At 41.9% G+C, this 21,566-nt stretch overlaps 1 protein-coding gene across 3 annotated transcripts in view; it reads left to right on the top strand.

Moving 5' to 3' along the window:
• Positions 1-331: 331 nt before the first annotated feature.
• The window catches only part of GALNT6 (polypeptide N-acetylgalactosaminyltransferase 6), a 75,489-nt gene continuing 54,254 nt past the window's right edge, over positions 332-21,566 (top strand). Inside the window, exon 1 of one of the 3 annotated variants that reach the window (XM_034412233.3) lies at positions 332-408. The gene's annotated coding sequence lies outside the window, so the exon portion shown is untranslated. Of the gene's footprint in view, positions 559-21,566 lie in introns of all 3 variants that reach the window. The other 2 variants (XM_034412232.3, XM_087886817.1) reach the window with 2 other exon arrangements.

The raw sequence follows: 21,566 nt of genomic DNA, 5'->3' as shown, positions 1-21,566 counted from the left end.
TTTTGCCCCCCAAACACAATGGCTTTTTGTGAACCAAGACCTCACAACTGTGTTAACTTCCTTTGGCCGCAGAAAAAGAAAGCGTGCGTGGCAAAATGGTACACGGTTGGGGTAGTTTTTTTTTTTTTTTTTTTAAGCAAACAACCCTCAGAATCCCGCCTTTTTTTTTTCTTCTACTTCTTCCCCACTCTCCACCCCACCCGCTCGATCCGTCCGTTTATTTCTTGAACGCTGCCTGAAACTTACAAAACGGAGACTGGATGAGATTCCCGCGTCAAGATAAAGCGAGGTTTTTTTAGGCTCCTCGTGGGTGACGTTACGGCGCTAGGACCCAGCAAGCCGGAGCACGCTTACACCTGTGCCGAAGGCGGCGGAGTTCCCCACCGCCTCGCCTGAGGTCGGCTGCAGGTGAGAAGGCAGGCAGGCAGGCAGGCAGGCAGTTGCCCCTCCTTCCCTCCCTCCTTCCAAGACCTCGCCTGCTCCATCCCCCCCACTATTGCCAGCTTTGCGCGTAAAGTGGCTCCTCCGAGCCCGACCTCTTCTTAAGCTCTTTGCTGGGTGAGTCTCTTGGAAGCTCTTCTTTGTGTTTCTCGGGGGTCTGGCCGTGGCGTGACCTCTGCGAGTGTCGCCGGACTTCGGGGCGAAGGCTCGGAGGCGTTTTGCTCTGGTCTGGACGGCGCGCCGAGCTTTGCAGGTTTAGCAGCGTTCCATTCTTGGAAGAAGCCGCGGTTATCTCGCGTCCCAGACCCGGGAGGGGACCGTGGGGGGGGGGGGACGAGGACGGGGACGGACGGACAGACAAAATGCAACTTGCGAGCTAAGTCGAGTAGCTCCGGCGTTTGGGGTGTTCGTATAGCTGAGGTTTCATTGGAAAGAGAGAGATCCAGCCTACTCTGGATAACTGCATCTTTGCTTCCTTTTTTTTTTTTTCTTTTTCTTTCAAGTTTTCTTTCGCTTCCAAACCAACCCCCCGGAATCTTAGATTTAATCCTAGCCCTGCCACCAGACGATTAGACTGAAATAAGTCGGGGAACCGAGTTTACTTAGTTTATTGGCCTGTGGAAGGGGAAGTCGGGATGGCTTACAGTTGAGGGGAAAGTAGTCTGTTGTTAAGATTTAAGTGCCACGCTTCTAGATTGGAGTTTATATTTGTTCATTTCCTTTATTACTTCCTACAGAACTTCAGTCTGCTTTCTCACTGCCATTTTGTTCTCTTTTAAGACAACTTTTCCTAACCGGGTGCTTTCCAGATATATTCTGATAGTAAATCCCAGGAATTGTAATTTGGGGAAAGGCTGCTTGAAAATAACTCAAATGGGGGGGGGGGGGGATGGTACCACTGAAACAATCCATGTTAGGTCCCAACCCATCAGAGGAGTTGTCTGGGGAAGTAGTTATCTAACAGTGCAGTTAGGTGTTAAACTTGAAAGCCTTAAGATGATTGAAAGGAAGTAAGATGCTTGGTAAAGGTATCTCCTGTGCTTGATTGCTCAGCTCATTCTCTGAGGAAGACCCTGGTTGTCTGTCCCTAACTCTAACCCTGCCATCACAACACTACTGCACTGGGATCTACCTCACCACTGTTTTTGAGTGACAGGGTTTTAAACGATACAAGCTGGTGCAAAAGAATGCTTAAGCTGAAGTAGAATAAATTCAAAGTGGGTATGCATGATTTGACTTGGTTTTGAAGGTGCTCTGTAGGATTAGATCTTGGATGGGAGACAACTAGGAAATCCTAGGTTGATGTGTAGAAGAAACTGGTTAATTGAAAACCATCCTGGAAGAAGGCATTTGGCAGACCAGTTCTATATTATTGTGAAGGAAACTATATGCTATGTAGTTGCCTGTAATCAAGCCCAGCTTAACTGGTCGTCTCTACCATTATACTATAGGTATCACTTTTAGTTCTGTTGGCGCTGTGTTATTTGCCTTGAAACAGAGTCCATTCAGCCCTTTGTTAATATCAACTGCCAACTGTGCATCTAAATAATACGTTGCAAGCTCAAAAGTCCTCCAAAACTCAAAAAGATTACTGGACTGGGTCAGTAATGGTTGAAAATCATGTAATCTAGAAACAATGAACTCTACATTTTGTAGCAACTGGTTGTGACTTCCCAGTGGCATTATGAAACCAAACAAATCCTTGGAAAATCATGTTTAAATAAGAGCTTTCGGGTTTTCTAGCAATAATTTTTGAGGAGGGAAACCCTTCTTGTATATATTATTATGGTAATTCTTACTTTAGGAAAACCATGAAGTGCAGGGAAGGTTGGTAATTATCACTACCCCTGTTAGAACGGAAGTGAGAGGAAAAATAACTTGCTGGAAGCCACTAATCAGTTAAAGCAGGACATAAAATCTAGACTTTAAGGTTCCGAGGGAGACTATGTGCTTTGGGATATCTTGGCTTCTCTTAGATGATTCACAGGATTGGGTGGAATTATTGTTTTATTGACTCTTAGCCTTCAACTCTCCAGTCATGATGGGAATAGAAACAGTGTGTCATATCTGCCACTCCCCCATCCTATGAGCAGAGGAAAGTTCCTCAAGAGGAGACATTCCTATACTCTATACTGTATTTACAGTAGAGGTCGCTAGAGGGAGCCAGTGAGTTAAAAGTCAGGCTGAGCCGGAGCTATGATTTGGCACTGGAAACTTTTATCAGCAGGAAAAATAGTTCGGGACACACAAAGTAAAAATAGCTAGTATTTCAGGTCTAAATCTTGCTCACCAAAGCGGATGTTTGAACAGAAGCATTGAGAGAACGTTGTCTCACTTCCTCAAGGCTGCTTGCATAAAATGAAAGTGAATCAATTGGATCTCCAACAGTAAACTTAAGTAAAGCAAAAGGAACAGAACTGTCATATAGACAATGAAACAATCCATCTTGCCTCTGTTCAAAGATTTAGCAGCTTCATCTATCACACTGTTCCCCCAAATTGCTACAGTTGTAGGACACTAATTTAGAAAATGTGGGGATCCCACAATTAAACACAAACCCTCTCTCTGTGCTTATGTCTAAGAGCATGGAAATTAACATTTGTTGGTGAATAAAATACTGGTAATAAGTGCAGTTGTATATACTTTTATACCCCCCATTTAAAAAGAGTTTTAAAAAATGTCTTACCAAGGATGTAATCCAAAATTAAGGCTTTAATTGCAGGTTGAGGCAGGGGGTATGTTGGCAAGTGGACTCCAGTTAAAGTGGGTCATTAGTGACACTGAAAATCAGCTCTGGCTGGTGAATTTGGGATGCTGCTATGAGTCATCAGTGGCCCCACTTTGAGAATCTCTAAATTAACAGGTAATCCACATAGAGATGGTAGTAAAAAGATGCATCACAGGAATGGAGAATCCTTCCTCTTAAAAGTTAAATGTATAACTAACATTAAAAAGTGAAAGTCGAGATCTGGGACCCTAAGAATAACTTCTGTTTTTGTGGGATTTTGTTTCATGTGAGCCTACATAACTTCCCCTTTTTAAATCTGTTTTTGGCAGTATGTTTTATGTGGTGTTACCAAAATGCATAACAAAGATAAACAGTCTCAGGTTTTGGTTCCTTCTAATTTTCTTGGTTGAACTCTCCAGATAGTTTGACATCTACATATTACAGGTAGTCCTCCACTTACAACAGTTCATTTAGTGACTGTTCAAAGTTACAGCAGCATTGAAAAATATGACTTATGGCCATTTTTCACAGTTACAATTTTTGCAGCGTTCCCATGATCATGTGATCAAAATTTAGATGCTTGGCAACTGGTTCATATTTATGATAGTTGCAGTGTTTTGGGTTCATGCGATCACCTTTTGCGAACTTCTGACAAGGGGAAGCCAGATTCACTTAACAACTGGGTTACTAACTTATCAAGTGTAGTGATCCACTTAAACATTTGTGGAAAGAAATGTCATAAAATGAGACAAAATTCACTTAACAAATGTCTCACTTAACAAATTTTGGCCTCAATTGTGGTCATAAGTCAAGGACTACCTATATTCCCTGAACATCAACTCTTGCCTACATAATTGATGTTAAAAAAATGATTCCACTCTCTATTAATAATTTTTACAGAGGGCCTCATAGTTATGATCATAAAGCATAAAGCAGATCATCACCATGGGACTGGACCCTTTTAATGATATTTTCTTGTGGTAGTCATAAAGCAAACCCACTGTTCACAATGGGGCAGGTTTAGCCCAAAGTAAATGTTGGTTTCCAGCAAAACCATAAATCATGGTCGACTCAGGGCTTGGATAAATATGGTAAATAAAGCTCAACTGTTAAGAGATGAAGGACTGTAGTATCTGATTTTGATTTGTCTGTATAGTCATCATGGTAACAGTATGGAAATGAGGATGAGAATACAGTGTTTGGTGGGGTTATTTCCAATTTGCTGATCTAATCTACTTCCTGGGATTTTCTCATGGTCTCCCATCCATGTAGCTAGTTCTGAGTCAAAATCAACTCAATGCTGCCACCTGTTGATCTAGTTTGATTACTACACACTGCCAACTGGCCACTTTAAGCAGATGATGTTGGTTTGGTTTGTGACCACAAGTTTCTACCTCACTTTTCTATTCTGGCAAGTACTCCTGATAGCTAAAACTTAAAAGAACAACAATTTATTTAAAATATTTTAATGGATGATAAAAGAAATATTAAAATATCTAATAATGCCCTATCAGATGAGAGATATCTTTTATCTTGTTTCTAAATGCTGAAGAGAACAAATGTCACCTTCTGAGGAGAACCAAGTTATGTTTTTCACATGATTTGCTATTCTTCCCAAAAATAAGTCTCCTCTCTTGGGCACAGTCAAAGAGGGATGCCTCATCATATCTTGAAATAATATGCAGTCATCCTCTCAGGAGTGTCCAGAGGACAAAAAAACTAAGATGGTGCTTTTTCAAAAGGCAACTGGACTTTCTTTGTTTTGCTTCTCATCCAAGAAGTTTCTTCGGTTCTGAACGCTTCAGTACTCATCCAAGCGTCATCCAAGAAGCTTGGATGAGAAGCGAACAGTTTTTGAGCAAAAGAAGTCCAGCTCTCTTTTGAAAAGCCACCTTTGTGACAGACGTGACCAGGATGACTGAGAATCTCCATAGATATTAAAATAGGGGCCATTATGGTGTAATTAAGCTCTGCCTGTTTTTAGGTCTGTCACCTGTGCAATAAAACGGTACACGGTGACCACTATGTTCTCTTTTGTTATTGAGTTGGTGCTCTTGTTAATTGTCTTCCATGTGGTATTTAGATGATGTTTTGTCTTTCATCCTACATTTCAAATTGTTTTGGACCATTATGGATGTAAGAGTTTTAATATCAGGAGCTGTTGACCCAAATAAAACTCTAGTCGAGAAGGAAGATCGCTGTAGTCATAATAGGCAGAGCTGATGTCTTACAAGTACCTTTTGAGCTATCTTGAACATTGTTGTTGTGACTAAGTCTAAATTAAATGCTTGCCTGCCTAAAAATGATTCACATTTTTACACAGATGATAGCTAACTTGACAGCATCATAATATACCCCCTCCCAAGATAGTTACTTTAATATGAATGTGACTAAACCAGCTTTCTAGTGTTATCCTGAGAAACAAGGATAACACTAGAAAGCACAGCCAGTTCTGAGTTGTTCAACAAACCTCGGCTTTGTGTGATGTTTGAACCAAGTCTGAGTCTAATGAAAATAATTTCTGTGGAGAATCATCAGGGAAACATTTAGAACAGTCGTCCTGTCCAAAGGCAGGACTCCTCAAACAGATACCTTCCAGGTGTGCTGGATCACAATTCCCACAACTCCCAGCTGCATGCTTGCTGAAAATTGTATAGGACAGTGACGGCTAACCTTTTCCGGACCAAGTGCCCAAAGCATGTACTTGCAAGCTCGAATGCGCAAGTGCGTGCCCAAACCCAAAAAATGCAATGCACGCGCAGCCCCCACACATGCATGTGTGTCCCTGCATGCTCCTCCCACACATGTACATGTGGCTCCCACGTGCGCCCCACCCCCGCACATGCATGCCCCCCCCCCCCGCATGCCCCCTGCACATTCACAGCAGAGACCCGAAGACCAGCTGGGCAGCAGGAGGTGTGTATGCATGCACGGCAAAGCTGAACTGGGGTGATGGCTCATGTGCCCACAGGGTGCTACATGCCACTTTCGGCACGCGTGCCATAGGTTCGCCATCATGGGTATAGGACATGCAAGCCCCCCCTAAAGAGCACCCTTGCTCTAAACTGTCTAAAATCTCAAATGCTTGTGTTTTTGATTGTTCTAAATTACTTGCTAAAAAGAATTCAAAAAAAGGAGCCATAATTTAATTCCATAGTTTACAAAGTACTTTCTATTGCATATTGCATATTTCTTCCTGGTCACGATCATTCTTGCCATAGGCAAGATGACAGCAAAATAGGGTAAAATTATGTGGAAGAACCTGCTCTTTTACCCACCCACCAACCCAGCTGCTTTTCCAGTGTGGGAGCAAATTGACCTTTGAAATCAGGGACAGTCACAGATCATTTTTTGCAAATTTGTTAAACAAATGCCCAGAGTCTAGGTTTTTAATGCTTAAAGTTCTTGGAAGTGAAAGTAGCTTGTATCAAAATAGTCCAGCAATATGGAAATTGAATGTTGTTTTCAGCCTTAGTGGCAGTATGTGCTCAAATGCACAATATATTAAAGAGAGCTGCTTAAAAAGATAGTCTTGGAACGTAGAAGGTATGAGCAGTTATCAGCTAGTACATAACGTCCCACCCTGATGGGAAGTTTTCTGTATCAATTTATCTTTTTCATTTTGCATTACATTTATAAGGTTCTCTATTGGAGGCCTTCCAGATATGTGGGACCAAGTCCCATAATACTCCGCTTGCATGGGTATTGGAATTATGGAAGCCCAGCACTTCAAAAAGGCAAAAAAAACTGACAAAGGCAGTTTGGGATTCATCCAAACTTATAGAGTTGGATTGCTTGATCTCCTTTTTCACATTTAGAAAGACTTCAAAGTACGTCTTTAATTGTTCATCATCTTAACTCGTCTTTAATGTTGTTCGTGGGTTTTTTTTTTCTCTCCAAATAACTTCAGTAATTGACAGTATATAAAGTAGGCATATTAAACATTCAGGTCACTAAATAGAACAAAAAGGTAGGAGTTTTCCTGTGCCTCTTTTGCTGCTTTAGCCTGTTTGTTTGCTTGTTTGTTTGCAGCCAGGATATAAAGCCACATAGATGAATTAAACATATGTATGCTTGTGTTTATACACTGTGCTAAGCCAAAATCATTACGTTAAAATAGGACATGAAAAATTAATAGACTTTCCAGAAGACATTAGCTAGGAACCACCAAGTAATTCTACTAGCACTAATAAAGCCTATCCATGTATGAATTTAAATTGAGATTGGCTCATTTTACCAATAAAGATTAAATGGGGTAAAGAAGATCTTGCATGTTTCTTATGTGAAACATAAAATCTTTGAAGGAAATTTAATTTAATTTAATTTAATTTCCAATTTATATACCGCCCTACTCCCTGAGGACTCAGGGCGGTGTACAGTCAAGATAAAAAACATAGAATACAAATATTAAAACATTTAAAAATATATATAAATGTTGGCCCGAAAGTTAAGAATCACAGACTAATTAAAAGAATTTAAAAATTTCTTCTTAAGCCAACCCGGCTTGCTGAAAAAGATGGGTTTTCAGGGAACGACGGAAGGCATTGAGGTCCTGGATTCTTCTTATCTCCGGGGGCAACTGATTCCAGAGGGTGGGAGCCCCCACAGAGAAGGCCCTCCCCCTGGGGGCCACCAGCCTACATTGTTTGGCTGATGGCACCCTGAGGAGGCCCTCTGTGTGGGAGCGCACGGGTCGATGGGAGGTCGTCGGTAGCAGCAGGCGGTCTCGGAGATAGCTAGGCCCTATGCCATGGAGCGCTTTAAAGGTGATAACCAACACCTTGAAGCGCACCCGGAAGACCACCGGGAGCCAGTGCAGCTCGCGCAGGAGCGGTGTTACATGGGAGCGCCATGTTGCTCCCATCACTACCCGCGCTGCTGCATTCTGGACCAGCTGGAGCCTCCGGGTGCTCTTCAAGGGGAGCCCCATGTAGAGAGCGTTGCAGTAGTCAAGGCGAGAGGTGATGAGGGCGTGAGTGACTGTGCACAAGGAATCCCGATCAAGAAAGGGCCGCAACTGGCGAATCAGGCGAACCTGATAAAAGGTCCCCCTGGTAACAGCCGTCAGATGTTCCTCCAAAGACAGCTGCCTATCCAGGAGGACTCCCAGATTGCGAGCCCTTTCAGTGGGGGCCAAAGACTCGCCCCCAATAGTCAGCGATGGAGTCAGCTGACTATATCGGGATGCCGGGAGCCACAGCCACTCAGTCTTGGAAGGATTGAGCTTGAGCCTGTTCCTCCCCATCCAGATCCGCACAGCCTCCAGGCACTGGGACATCACTTCAAGGGCATCGTTGGGGTGGCCTGGGGTGGAGATGTACAGCTGGGTGTCATCAGCGTACTGGTGGTATCTCACCCCAAAGCCACGGATGATCTCACCCAGCGGCTTCACATAAATGTTGAACAGAAGGGGCGAGAGGACCGATCCCTGCGGCACTCCACAGATGAGAGGCCTCGAGGTCGACCTCTGCCCCCCTGCCAACACAAACTGCGACCGGTCGGAGAGAAAGGAGGAGAACCACCGCAACACAGTGCCTCCCACCCCCAACTCTTCCAGCCGGTGCAGCATGATACCATGGTCGATGGTATCAAAAGCCGCTGAGAGATCTAACAGGACCAGAACAGAGGAGCAGCCCCTGTCCCGAGCCCTCCAGAGATCATCCACCAACGCGACCAATGCTGTTTCCATGCTGTGCCCAGACCTGAAACCCGACTGGAATGGATCTAAATAAGTCAGGCACGGGAAGGGTTTTGTGGCTCCCGGTGTTTTCTTTTCTGTGGGAAACGGGTCCAAATGGCTCTTTGAGTGTTTAAGGTTGCAGACCCCTGGTATAGAGGATAACTTTACCTGATTTCTTTTGAGAATCTAGATTTCTAGTTAGGTTCTCTCAAAACCCAGGTGCCGGCATCTCTGCACTGAAGGTACCTATAATGCTTGAGGTCAAGAAAATTTGAAATTGTTCTCTTGGAAGAAAAGTACATATCTGGGGACCTTGTAGTTATTTTGCCCAGATGAGAATTGTATTGTGAAAAATATTGAGTGGGATGTAAAACAGTGTGAGCTTTTCCAACGTTTATATTTCACCTCTCAGGTAAATAAAGCCTTCACCGTCGTGTTTGGTAAAAATGTGATGTGGATATATCATTTTCCTTTCTGTGAAATTTCCTTATTTCGTGTAATTATATTTAGGTTAGTGCTTTTTTATTTTATTTTATTCATTTATTTAATTTGATTTATATGCCGCCCTTCTCCGGAAACTCAGGGCGGCTTACAATGCGTTAAGCAATAGCCTTCATACTTTTGTATATTTATACAAAGTCACCTAATTGCCCCCACAAACTGGGTCCTCAATTTACCTACCTTAGAAAGGATGGAAGGCTGAGTCAACCTTGAGCCTGGCGAGATTCAATCTTACTTTAATTGCAGGCAGCTGGTGTTAAGTTACAGAGCTCTGTCTGTTGAGCTATCCAGGCTCCTCCTTTATAAAGGACAGAAAGATGCTTACAGCACAAAGCTCTTCAGAGTAATGTAGCTAATAAAAGAACATTTTAGGGGTCTCTGCCCGCTGCTTTAATTACGGAGCTTTCTTCATGTGCAGTATTTCTGTACTTGTTCCTTTACCCATTGTTTCAGACAAGTATGCAAGTATGGGTAGTCCTAAGTTTGCTTAGTGACTGTTCAAAGTTATAATGGCACTTAAAAAGTGGCTTATGACCATTTTTCATACTTAGGACCGTTGCAGCATCTCCATGGTCATGTGATCAAAATTCAGACGCTTGGCAACTGATTCATATTTATGATGGTTGCAGTGTCCGGGGGAGGGGGGTGTCACGTGATCACCTTTTGTGACCTTCTAGTGAGCAAAGTCAATGGGGAAGCCAGATTCACTTTGCAACCATGCTACTACCTTCACAACTGCAGTGACTCTCTAAACAATTGTGGCAAGACAGGTCATAAAATGGGGCAAAGCTCACTTAACAAATGTCTTGCTTAGCAACAACATCTGGGGCTGAATTGTGATCATAAGTCAAGGACTACCTGTATGTAAAATCAAATGTGAGTGCGTGAATGAGGAACCATCTGAGACTGCAAGATGTACTTGAAAAATATCCTAGAAGAAGACAGTTGCCAAATTACTTTTTTTTTTTTTATTTGATTTATATGCCGCCCTTCTCCGGAGACTCAGGGCGGCTTACAGTGCGCTAAGCAATAGCCTTCATCCTTTTGTATATTTATACAAAGTCAGCTTATTGCCCCCACAAACTGGGTCCTCAATTTACCTACCTTAGAAAGGATGGAAGGCTGAGTCAACCTTGAGCCTGGCAAGATTCGAACTTACTAATTGCAGACAGCTGGAGTTAAATTACAATGCATTAGTCTGCTGAGCTATCCAGGCTCCTTCCATCCATCCTTCCCTTCCATGTCCAAATTGCATGTTGAAATAGGGGGAAAAAACCAGCAAATAATTTCTCAAATCTGTAAAATTATTACAATTTTAAGGGGGAGAGGATTTGGGGGACACCATCTCTCTTAACTACACAGAAACGTGTTGTAAAATCAATCCTGGCGTGAATTCTGGACTCACGACACCTGCTCAAAGAGCAGGTGGCAGTCGTTAAGAGTGCCTTTGTGCAACTTAGGGTTGTGCACCAGTTACAGCCTTTTCTGGATCAAGAATATCTGCACCCAGTCGTTCACGCCCCAGTCATCTCATGATTGGACTATTGTAATGTGCGCTACATGGGGCTACTCTTGAAGAGCATTCAGAAGCTACAGCTGGCGCAGAGTATGGCAGGGTGAGCAGTTATTGGGGCCCAAAGGATGTCCCATTTAACACCACCGCACCCATGAGCTGCATTGGCTGCCAGTTTGTTTCTGGGTGCAGTCAACCTTGAGCCTTGGCGAGATTCGAACCTGCAGTAATTGCAGGCAGCTGGTCTTAATAACCAGCTTAATAACAGGGTGCCTTAGACCACTGTACTACCAAGGCTCTTTTGTAAGGTTGCCAAGAAAAATGCATGGTTGTGTCCATGAATGTCACTCAAAACTAGAGCTTGCTTTTCCTGATATATAAATCTTGCTTCTTGTGTTCCAGCATGACAGAGTTACTAATGCAAATTATTAATCTCTGCATCAAGACAATGCTTGTGACTCACTCTATTCTTCTTAAAGATCATTCTTACTGCATAAGCCCTGAACTTGTACCCTAAAATCCTGCATGGGTGGGCTGGTACCATTTTTGAAGCCCTGTCATGGTACTAGGCAGAGCAGATTACATCAGGCTGGATGGATAAATAACCTGAGAATATGTTCATATTTGTGTACTGATACACTTTCATGGCAAGCATTCAGATACAACTATATAGAGTTCCAAGAATTCTCACTCAAATTATGTTGGTGATATCTGTGTTTCCAAGATGCTGTATGGCTGCATGCCCTTATTTTATTTTCCAGAAATTTACTTCACCAGATATGACTGACAACTGAATTTTTCCAGGCATAAAGTTCAGAAGATGGGAAGCATCTCATTTGGAGCTGTAGGAGAAACAGTCACATCTGCAATATGGGTAATCCTAGACTAGACTAGACTAGACTAGACTAGACTAGACTAGACTAGACTAGACTAGACTAGACTAGACTAGACTAGACTAGACTAGACTAGAATAGAATAGAATAGAATAGAATAGAATAGAATAGAATTCTTTGTTGGCCAAGTGTGATTGGAAACACAAGGAATTTGTCTTTGGTGCATAGGCTCTCAGTGTACATAAAGAAAAATAAAACACATTAAGAATCATAAGATACAACACTTAGTGATAGTCATAGGTTACTATAAGCAATCAAATCATACTAGAAAACAAATGAAACAATATAAATAAAGATACAAGCAACATGGTTATAGTCCAGTGGTGGGTTGCCCCCGGTAGTAAAACCGGCGGGAGGCACCACCCACTGCCCGGATGTCATAGGCGACATGTGCAAAAGTTCGGCGCTCACAAAGCGAGCGAGCACGTGCGGTCCCATTGCAAACCGGTAGTAAAGGTAAGTAGAACCCACCCCTGTTATAGTCATAAGTGGGAAGAGAGAGGTACCAGGAAGAATGAGAAGAATAATACTATTACAGTCTTAGTAAATAATTTGACAGTATTGTGGGAATTAGTTGTTTAGCAGAGTGATGGCATTCGGGGAAAAACTGTCGTAGTTGTTTTGGTATGCAGTGCTCTATAGTGTTGTTTTGAGGGTAGAAGTTGAAACAATTTATGTCCAGGATGTGAGGGGTCTGTAAATATTTTTACAGCCCTCTTTTTAACTCGTGCAGTACACAGGTCCTCAATGGAAGGCAGGTTGGTAGTAACTGTTTTTTCTGCAGTTCTAATTATCCTCTGAAGTCTGTGTCTGTCTTGTTGGGTTGCAGAGCCAAACCAGACAGTTATAGAGGTGCGGATGAGAGACTTAGTAATTCCTCTGTAAAACTGAATCAGCAGGTCTTTGGGCAGTTTGAGCTTCCTGAGTTGGCCAGAAAGAACATTCTTTGTTGTGCTTTTTTGATGACGTTTTTGATGTTAGGTGTCCATTTTAAGTCTTGAGATATGATAGAACCTAGAAACATGAAGGTCTCTACTGTTAATACTGTGTTGTCTAGTATTGTAAGAGGTGATAGTATAAGAGGGTTTCTCCTAAAATCTACCACCATTTCTACGTTAGTTCAAGATTGTTCTGGTCGCACCACAAGGCTAGTTGTTCACCCTCTCATCTGTATGCAAATTCATCGTCTCGAATGAGACCAATCACTGTTGTATCATCTGCAAACTTCAGTACTTTAACAGAGGGATCTTTTGAGATGCAGTCATTTGTGTATAGAGAGAAGAAAAGTGAAGAGAGCACACAGCCCTGGGGGGCTCCTGTGCTAATTGTACAGGTGTCTGATGTGATTTTGCCTAGCTTCACCTGCTGCTTCCTGTCAGTTAGGAAGTGTGGTCAGGTACAGCTGATCCATTTACAAGTGTGGTCAGGTACAGCTAACTGATTTAGTTTAGTTAGAAGAATATGGAATCATGGTATTGAATACTGAGCTGAAGTCTACAAAGAGGTTAGGGTTAGGCAGGGGTGAAATGTAAAATTTGTTACTATGGGTTCTGTGGGTGTGGCTTGGTGGGGTAATATGACAGTGGGCGTGGCAAACTTTTTTTTTTTTAACTTTTCAAAGCATTTTTTCTAATGCTTTGAAAAGCCTCTGCCAATCAGGAAACTCAGCTGGGATCGTCAGAGAGGCTTTTTAAAAAAATACCTCTCTGATGATCAGGAAACTCAGCTGGGATCGTCAGAGACTTTTCAAAGCATTTTTTTTACCACCTTTTCGGCCAAGAGGTTGCAGAAAAAAAATGCTTTGAAAAGCCTCTGACTATCCCAGCTGAGCCGCGTGATCATCAGTGGCTTTTTTTTTTTATTTTTAAAAGCATTTTTTCATCGGAAGAGGTTGTAGAAAAAATGCTTTGAAAAGTTTAAAAAAAAGCCTCTGATGATCCTGCAGCTCAGCTGGCCATGGTGGGGGAGGGGGGGCGTACGGATTTTTGCTACCAGTTCTCCGAACCACCCACCGCCATCGCTACCGGATCGGGTGATCCAGTCCGAACCGGGAGCATTTCACCCCTGGGGTTAGGGTTGGGGTTACTTAACCCTAACTGGTTAACAGTTTGTTTAGTGACTGTTCGAAGTTACAACGGCACTGAGAAAAGTGACTTGTGACCATTTTTCACATTGCAGCATCCCCATGGTCACGTGGTCAAAATTCAGACACTTGGCAACTGACTCTCATTTATGATAGTTGCAGTGTCCTGGAGTCACATAATCCTTTCTTGCAACCTTCTGACAAGCAAAGTCAATGGAAAGCCAGATTCAGTTAATAACCCTGTTACTAGATTAACAACTGCAGTGATTCACTTAACAACTGTAGCAAGAAATGGCCAAAGTTTGAAGAAAAAGGCATTTGAAATCTATTTTGTGTTAACAGTTGTACAGACACAATAATTAACCAGTTGTATCTATACATTCAGTTCACAACACTTATATTTTCCATGGTCTTATAATGTGATAAGAGTGGCTGATTACTGATCTCACTATTTCAATACTTTATAAATCACGCCATAAAAATAATTCTTCAGCTGGTTTCAATATATACTGGTATGTTAGTTTTCTAAGAAAATGTCAGTGAATATAACAACTATATTAAAATAATAATTGTGCTTTATTTTTCAGGTTTATAATCTTAAGAGAAAAAGTGTTACAAAAGGCTTAGGATGTTTATTCTTTCATTAGTAATAAATGCATTTATTACTTTTAAATGTATGTATAATCATCTCAATCTGTATATATTGTAGCCAGTTCAGTTCCTAATTTCTCTTCAGTCTCTCTTAATGAAATTTTTAATTGAAAGTTTTATTGAAGTAAAATTTCAATTAAAAATTTTAAAAATAAAAACTAATACAAACTAAAATAGAATAAGGGAGAAAAAAAAACCTAAAAGTGCAGAAAGAAAAAAAATGGAAAAGACAATTAGATATAAAGAAAGATGTAAACCAGTGGCTTCACTTTTCTTCACAGCATATAACTACAATTATGTTTTAAGCTTCTTGTTTCTAAAGTGACATCATGGCTCTCTCCTTTCTTTATCTTATCACCAAATTTCTCTTCAATCTCAACTTTAAATAGTGATGGTAGAATTTACCTAAAGGATGTTGGGGAGTAAAAATCCGGCCACATGGAAGATACTAAACTAGGGAAGACTACTCTTGAAAGAGGATCGATCAATTATTGATATTTTCTAATAACATTAACCCCAAAGACCATTATTGGCATATAGTTTATGTTTCCAATCCTGAAAACGGCTAAAAGGAGGGCATGGTTGCGAAGACCTTAAAAGCCAGAAAAATAATTAAACCTAACATGAATGCTAGAATTTGGATAGTAATTCAAAGACTTTGGGAAAAAGATTTGTTGAGAAGCTGTCAGGCTGGAAGGAGGAATCAAGCGGGGAATTAGCCTTGAGTCGTGCAACTGCAAAAGGCAGATTCTTATAATATAGGTAGAAGTCAATAAAGTTGCTTGCTTGCACTATTGTTAGCGGCTCTGGCTGCTTGTGCCTGACAAGTTGCTTATTCTGACTTTCATATTATAAGAGATTTTATTCTGACAAAGGCTAAGAAATGAGACCAAGTGACTCTACTGAGCTACTAATGTCTGTCTCACTTGCATTCTGCCTTTTATCCTTCCCCTTATTTGTTTTTTTTTTAATTATCTATTTAGTTTTGAATAGCTTTTAAGATGCCTCGTGACCCAGTTTAATAAAGCTATACAGCCACCTCAATTTAATAAAGTTATAAAGCCAGATCGATGAAAGGAGAACAACCAATTCTGTAAAACAGCAAACAATGAAAAATTAATATTCATATACTGGCTGGAAATGCTTTCAAAAGTCATAATATAATTATGTTTGGAGAGGCATTGTAACTTTCATAGCTGTGATTGTTTTTCACAGTCTGTAGAGATTTCTTTCATCACCTGTGATTATTTAATTCTTTTATCAGCTGTATTTAGTCACTTAACACTGGATTTTATGCACTGTATCTCTGCTGATTCATTCTCTAATTAATTGCAGAATTTGGAAGGCATGATGGATGCTTTAGTTTAGTTACCTTCACTTGGGGCTGTGTCCCTTGACAGCTCCTCTTTTCAAAAGCAGATGGTACATGCCGAGTCTTGTCAGGAAAGGCGGTTCGGTAAGTTCTGGAGCTGAGTCTTGTAAAGTTTGGAAGTTAATAACCAGTACTTTGAACTGGACCTGTAAAGAAATTGACAATCTGTATAGTGGCTGGATCACAGATGTTACCTAAATAGGCTACCTCAGTTAAGAGAATGACTGGTGCACTCTTAGAGGAATGGGAACTTCTGAGGCATTTTTTTAAACGGAGCTCCACGTAAAATGCATTGCAGTGGTCTGCTCATAAGGTCACAAGTCATTATGGTCAGGGCCTCTGGTTCAAAAAAGGGTCCAATTGGTGGACAGGCCAAAAATGAGCAAAGATCCTCTGGCTTATGCTCCCCATTTGGAGTTGAAAATTCTTCTTGTCCAACCCATCGCAACCCCATGGACAACGTTCCTCCAGGCCTTCCTGTCCTCTACCATCCCCCGGAGTCCATTTAAGCTCACGCCTACTGCTTCAGTGACTCCGTCCAGCCACCTCGTTCTCTGTCGTCCCCTTCTTCTTTTGCCCTCAATTGTTCCCAGCATTCGGCTCTTCTTCAGTGAGTCCTTCCTTCTCATTAGATGGCCAAAGTATTTGAGTTTCATCTTCAGGATCTGGCCTTCTAAAGAGCAATCAGGGTGGATCTCCTCTAGGACTGACTGGTTTGATCGTCTTGCAGTCCAAGGGACTTGCAGGAGTCTTCTCCAGCACCATAGTTCAAAGGCCTCAATTCTTTGGTGCTCAGCCTTTCTTATGGTCCAACTTTTTCACAGCCATACATTGCAACTGGGAAAACCATAGCCTTGACTATACACACTTTTGTTGGCAGGGTGATGTCTCTGCTTTTTAGTATGCTGTTTAGATTTGCCATAGCTTTCTTCCCCAGGAGCAAGCATCTTTTAATTTCTTGGTTGTAGTCCCCATCTTCAGTGATCTTGGTGGGGACTAAAGCCAAGAAATTAAAAGACGCTTGCTCTAGAAAACTCTAGAACGCTCCAAATCTCACACCTGTTCCTTTACAGAGAATGCAGTCCCATCCAAAGCAAACATTGGAACCAGGATAAAGCTAGATATGTCCCCAGTGAACAGCCGTCCTGTACTGCAAAGATTCAGTTGGCCTATCTAGATCCTCACAGCATCCTGGAACAAAGTCAGTCCTGGATGGTGATACACAAATACAGGCAGTCCTTGACTGATAACCATTCATTCAGTGACCTTTCAAAGTTAACAGCAGTACAAAGAAAGTGGCTTATGACCAGTCCTCACACATACAACTGGTCATTGGATCAAAATTTGGGCGCTTAGCAAATCGGCATGAATTTACGACAGTTGTAGCATCCCAGGGTTACGTGACTACCATTTTTGACCTTCCCAGCTGGCTTCTGACAAGCAAAATCAATAGGGAAAGCCGGATTCACTTAACAACTGCATGATTCACTTAATAACTACAGTGATTCACTTTGCAACCATGGCCTAAAAGTTCATAAAATTGGATGCGGCTCATCCATCTTGTTTAGCAACAGAAATTGTAGTCCCAATTGTGGCCATAAGTTGAAGACTGTAAGTATCATCAGTGTATTTATGATATACCCCATTCCTAAGAGGTCTTTAAGGGGCGTGCTTAAGCGCACCAGCGGGCCTACCGTCCCTGCCCTAATGTTTCCTTTTATTTGTATCCATTTCATGTATTCATAATTATGGTTACACTTGTATCTGTTATCAAATACATGCTTGACGAAATAAATAAATAATAAATAATAAAATAAATAAAAACCTCAGACTGACAGTTGATCATCCCGGCAATGCCATGCAGATACTAAATGGGGTAAGGAGACAGCCAAACTCTGCAGCGCTTCATAGCAGCGGAGCAATCAGTAATCATTAAAGCATTTTTTAAATCAAAGGATATGCAAAGCATTTGGCATAAGAGTAGACTCTTGCAGTGCCATTTCTTTCGTTGTGTTTAATAACAAATTGCCCACTTCCTTTCTTTCTGGGCCCCAAAGCCTGCAGATCAGAAGAGTGAATCAGCCATTGTTCCATTGCGTCCTCTCAACAGAGGAATTGCCACGGCTAAAAAAAAAAGAGAAAGAAAATAGTTGTAGCAGTGAGATTTTTTTCTTACTGTGGGTCTGTCAGGTGCCTGACAATGCTGACTATGATGCTGGCTCCCATCGTTAAGGCTGAGTCACACACTACTAAATAACAAGGCTTATCCTCCTTGTAAAACACAGAACTAGATAGTTTTACAAAGAGTCTGGGATGCAGATTGTGATTCATCCAGACAGTGTGTGGACATGCCTATTCTTAAAAAGGAGATCAGCTCGGGTTTTTTTTTTTTTATTCTGTTCCATTTGCAATCCAAAGCAATTTAGTATAATTAACCTTTTAAAAACAGCAAAGCCATTAATAAGAATAAAGCGTGAACTTAAAAGATAAAATCATTTATCATTGTGTTAAGCTGACATCTTATGTGGCAGAACATTAGCTTTTCGTCTCTCGTTCATATTACCATTAACTCCTTTCTTTTTTTCCAAAGAAAAATCTCATATGTTTTGACTTGCCTGATGCTTAGCTCCCAGACAGATTTGGGTGGCTGGCATTCTCTCTTCTCTAAGCTGTTGTGATCCTCCCTAGGCCTAACATTTGTTTATCCTACCAGTTCTTGTGGACTGGCTGCAGCTGGGATGGAATTAGCTCATCACCTGGTTCCTTACCTAATTTGCAGGTAAAAATTGATTGATTGATTGATTGATTGATTGATTGATTTTAGAACATTTATATAGCCGCCTACTCACAGCGACTCTAGGTGGCTTACAAATAGTAAAAACACAAAATAGAAATAAAAATAAAAAAACAATTACCCTCACCCACTTACCCCTGGCAACAGCACACAGTTAAATAAGCCATTTGATGGGCTCCATTACACTCTGGCTTCCCCGAGTCCCTTGGCAAAACCCACGTCTTCAGGGCCTTCCAAAAGACTGCTAAAGTGTCTTTTTTTTCTGGAGTCTAATTTCTGCAAGGATGATGTTCTTAAAGGAGGGAGCCACCACAGAGAAGGCCCTTCTTCCCGCCCGATGTGCCTCCTTAGGGAACGGGACCCGCAACATTCCTTGCCTCTCCGCTCCAGTGGATCGATGGATGTGACCCACAAGAGATGGTCCCTCAGATAACCTGGTTGTGATGACCTGGGGCAAGGCACAGAGGCAACACAGCCAGCTGAAAGTTCAAATCGCCCCTTTATTGCTCCAACTTTCCCCCAAACATTCCAACATTATGGCAAGTTCCAGAGCAAAGTGATCTCACACACACACACACCTCCAGCAGCCTCTGGCTGCAAATAGTCCAGAAAATGCTGTGAGCACAATGCTGGTTATTTGCCACAGGGTTATAGAAGAATATGGCCTTGGTAAGAGGTGTAGAAACTGGAGCTATGAAGGTTATCTTAGTCCAGCCTTTCCATTCTAACTCCCAGAATTCTTAGCAATGGCCATGGTATGTGGGGGTGAGCACAAGTTCATGTACAGGCAATCCTCACTTATCAACCACACTTGGGACCAGCAACTCCATTGCTAAGTAGCATGGTTGTTAAGGGAAACATCATGTTACTTAGCATCAGTTCTGGCTGTGGTCGTTAAGCGAATCACCTCGAATCATGACTGAAACTTGCAGCTTCCTGCCAGCTTCCCCACTGACTTTGCTTGTCCGAAGCTGGCTGTGAAGATTGTAAATTGGTTTGCACAATGACCCATTTTACAATCACGTGACCAAAGGGACGCTGCAATGGCCACAACTTTGCGAGCCAATCATAAGTCTACTTTCCCATCATACCTTCAAATTGTTGCTGAACAAGCGGTCTTATAAGCAAGGACTATTGGCACTGTGGTTAGAGTGCAGTATTGCAAGCTAACTTACTGCTCACTTCCATAAGTTCGATTCTAACTGGCTTAAAGTTGACTCAGTTTCCGAGGTAGGAGAAGAAGGACCAGATTATTGGGGGCGATATGCTGGCTTGTAAAAGACTATGAAGCACAATATAAGTCTAAGTGCTGTTGCTGTTGCTATTTAGGAGTTGCCCAGTTGAAGAAGGGTATTTTGGCTTTCTAGACTGGCCTTCTGTAATGAAGTGTTTTCCCAATGTGTTAAAGCTTAATCCACATGCTGTTCTCAATCAAAGCCTCTATGTATTGGTGAGCTATTATGTCAATTATACTATTCGGGCTCTGGTTTCTCGTAAAAGGAGGGGAAGCACAAGCATAGTGGTCATGTCAAAAGTTTCCTATAAATGAAGAATTAGTTTAGTTAATTCACCTAATTAATTATTTGCCCAAAGAAATAAACTGAGAAAGCATTTTTTTAAAAATGAGAAGTTGGAACAAGTGGAACAAGTTTGGTAACTGTTGGCTGCTGCTGGTAAGGTTTTGATGGTACACTTCGCCTACCTGATTCATTGAGTCCGAGCCCCATTGAAATAAACAGGTGGATTTTGGTTTCAGCTTTTTTTTTTTAAATCAATAGCTTTTATGAATCATTTGTATTTGAAAAAATAGCCTTCATCTTTCTGAAATGAGATGCAAAGAGGCTTTTGTTTCCACCTTTCACATTGAAGATCATCTGCAAAGGAGGGCAAATGATTACCTATCCAAGATGATGCCACCACTTACCTTGGATAGTGTTAAGGCCGTGATGGCGAACCTATGGCACAGGTATCTGTGGGCACTCAAGCATTGCCCTAGCTCAGCTCCAGCGTGCAGGCATGTGCCGGCCAGCTGATTTTCGGGCCTTCTGGGCCCACCGGAAGTCAGCAAATGGGCCGTTTTCAGCCTCCAGGGGGTGAGGAAGGCTGTTTTCCCCCTCCCCAGTCTCTAAGAAAGCCTCTGGAACCTGGGGAAGGCGAAAAACAGGCCTACCGGACCCGTGCCGTGCCATGCCAAAAACAAGAGCGTGGGGGGTTGCGCGTGCATGCGCAGGAGGGGAGGGCGCATTGAATTATGGGTGTGTGCATGCATGCGCATGACCCTCCTGTGCTCCCCCCACCCGCTTTTGGCACATGATGGCAAAAAGGTTAGCCATCACTGCGTTAAGGTTATGACTTCATGCACTTGTTGCCTTCTTTGGCATTGTCAAAGATGGTTAGGGATTCTGCCAGTCACCTGTCTACAGAAGAAAAAGTTTCCCATCAGCTGTTTCAGTAAAGTATTTGTTGGAACATGTCTTTGGCCAACAAAGGCCACTAACACCTCTGACTTACATTATTTCTCAGTGTTTATTTTACAAGGAACATGTTTTTCTAAGCGATGACATGATCAGTAAGCTTTGGCAAATTATTTCATGCTTCATTGTTCTCAGCTGCAGAAAAGAAAAGATCAAGGAAAGGTGCAAAGATGGTAGAAGCAACTAACAGGCATCTTCTTGCATGATCAAATGCATTTTACCTTGTATATGCAGAATAAAATTTGGGCCTGATGGGGATTCCAAAACAAAACTAAAATACCATTAGTAAAACTCATAGCAAAATGGTTGTTGAAGGCTTTTGTTCTTTTGTTTTTTTGAGGGTCTTTGTAATGCTTCTAGAACAGTCCTTTTCAAACTTGGCAAGTTCTAGGATTCCCCAACTAGTAAGTTTGAAAAAATGTTCTACAGTATTGGT

Source organism: Pantherophis guttatus, chromosome 2 (assembly GCF_059756535.1).
Source record: "Pantherophis guttatus breed Tessera chromosome 2, ASM5975653v1, whole genome shotgun sequence".
In the NCBI taxonomy this organism is placed as follows: domain Eukaryota; kingdom Metazoa; phylum Chordata; class Lepidosauria; order Squamata; family Colubridae; genus Pantherophis; species Pantherophis guttatus.
The sequence above is the reverse complement of the archived record's forward strand: the minus strand, read 5'-3'. Positions and strand labels throughout refer to the sequence as shown.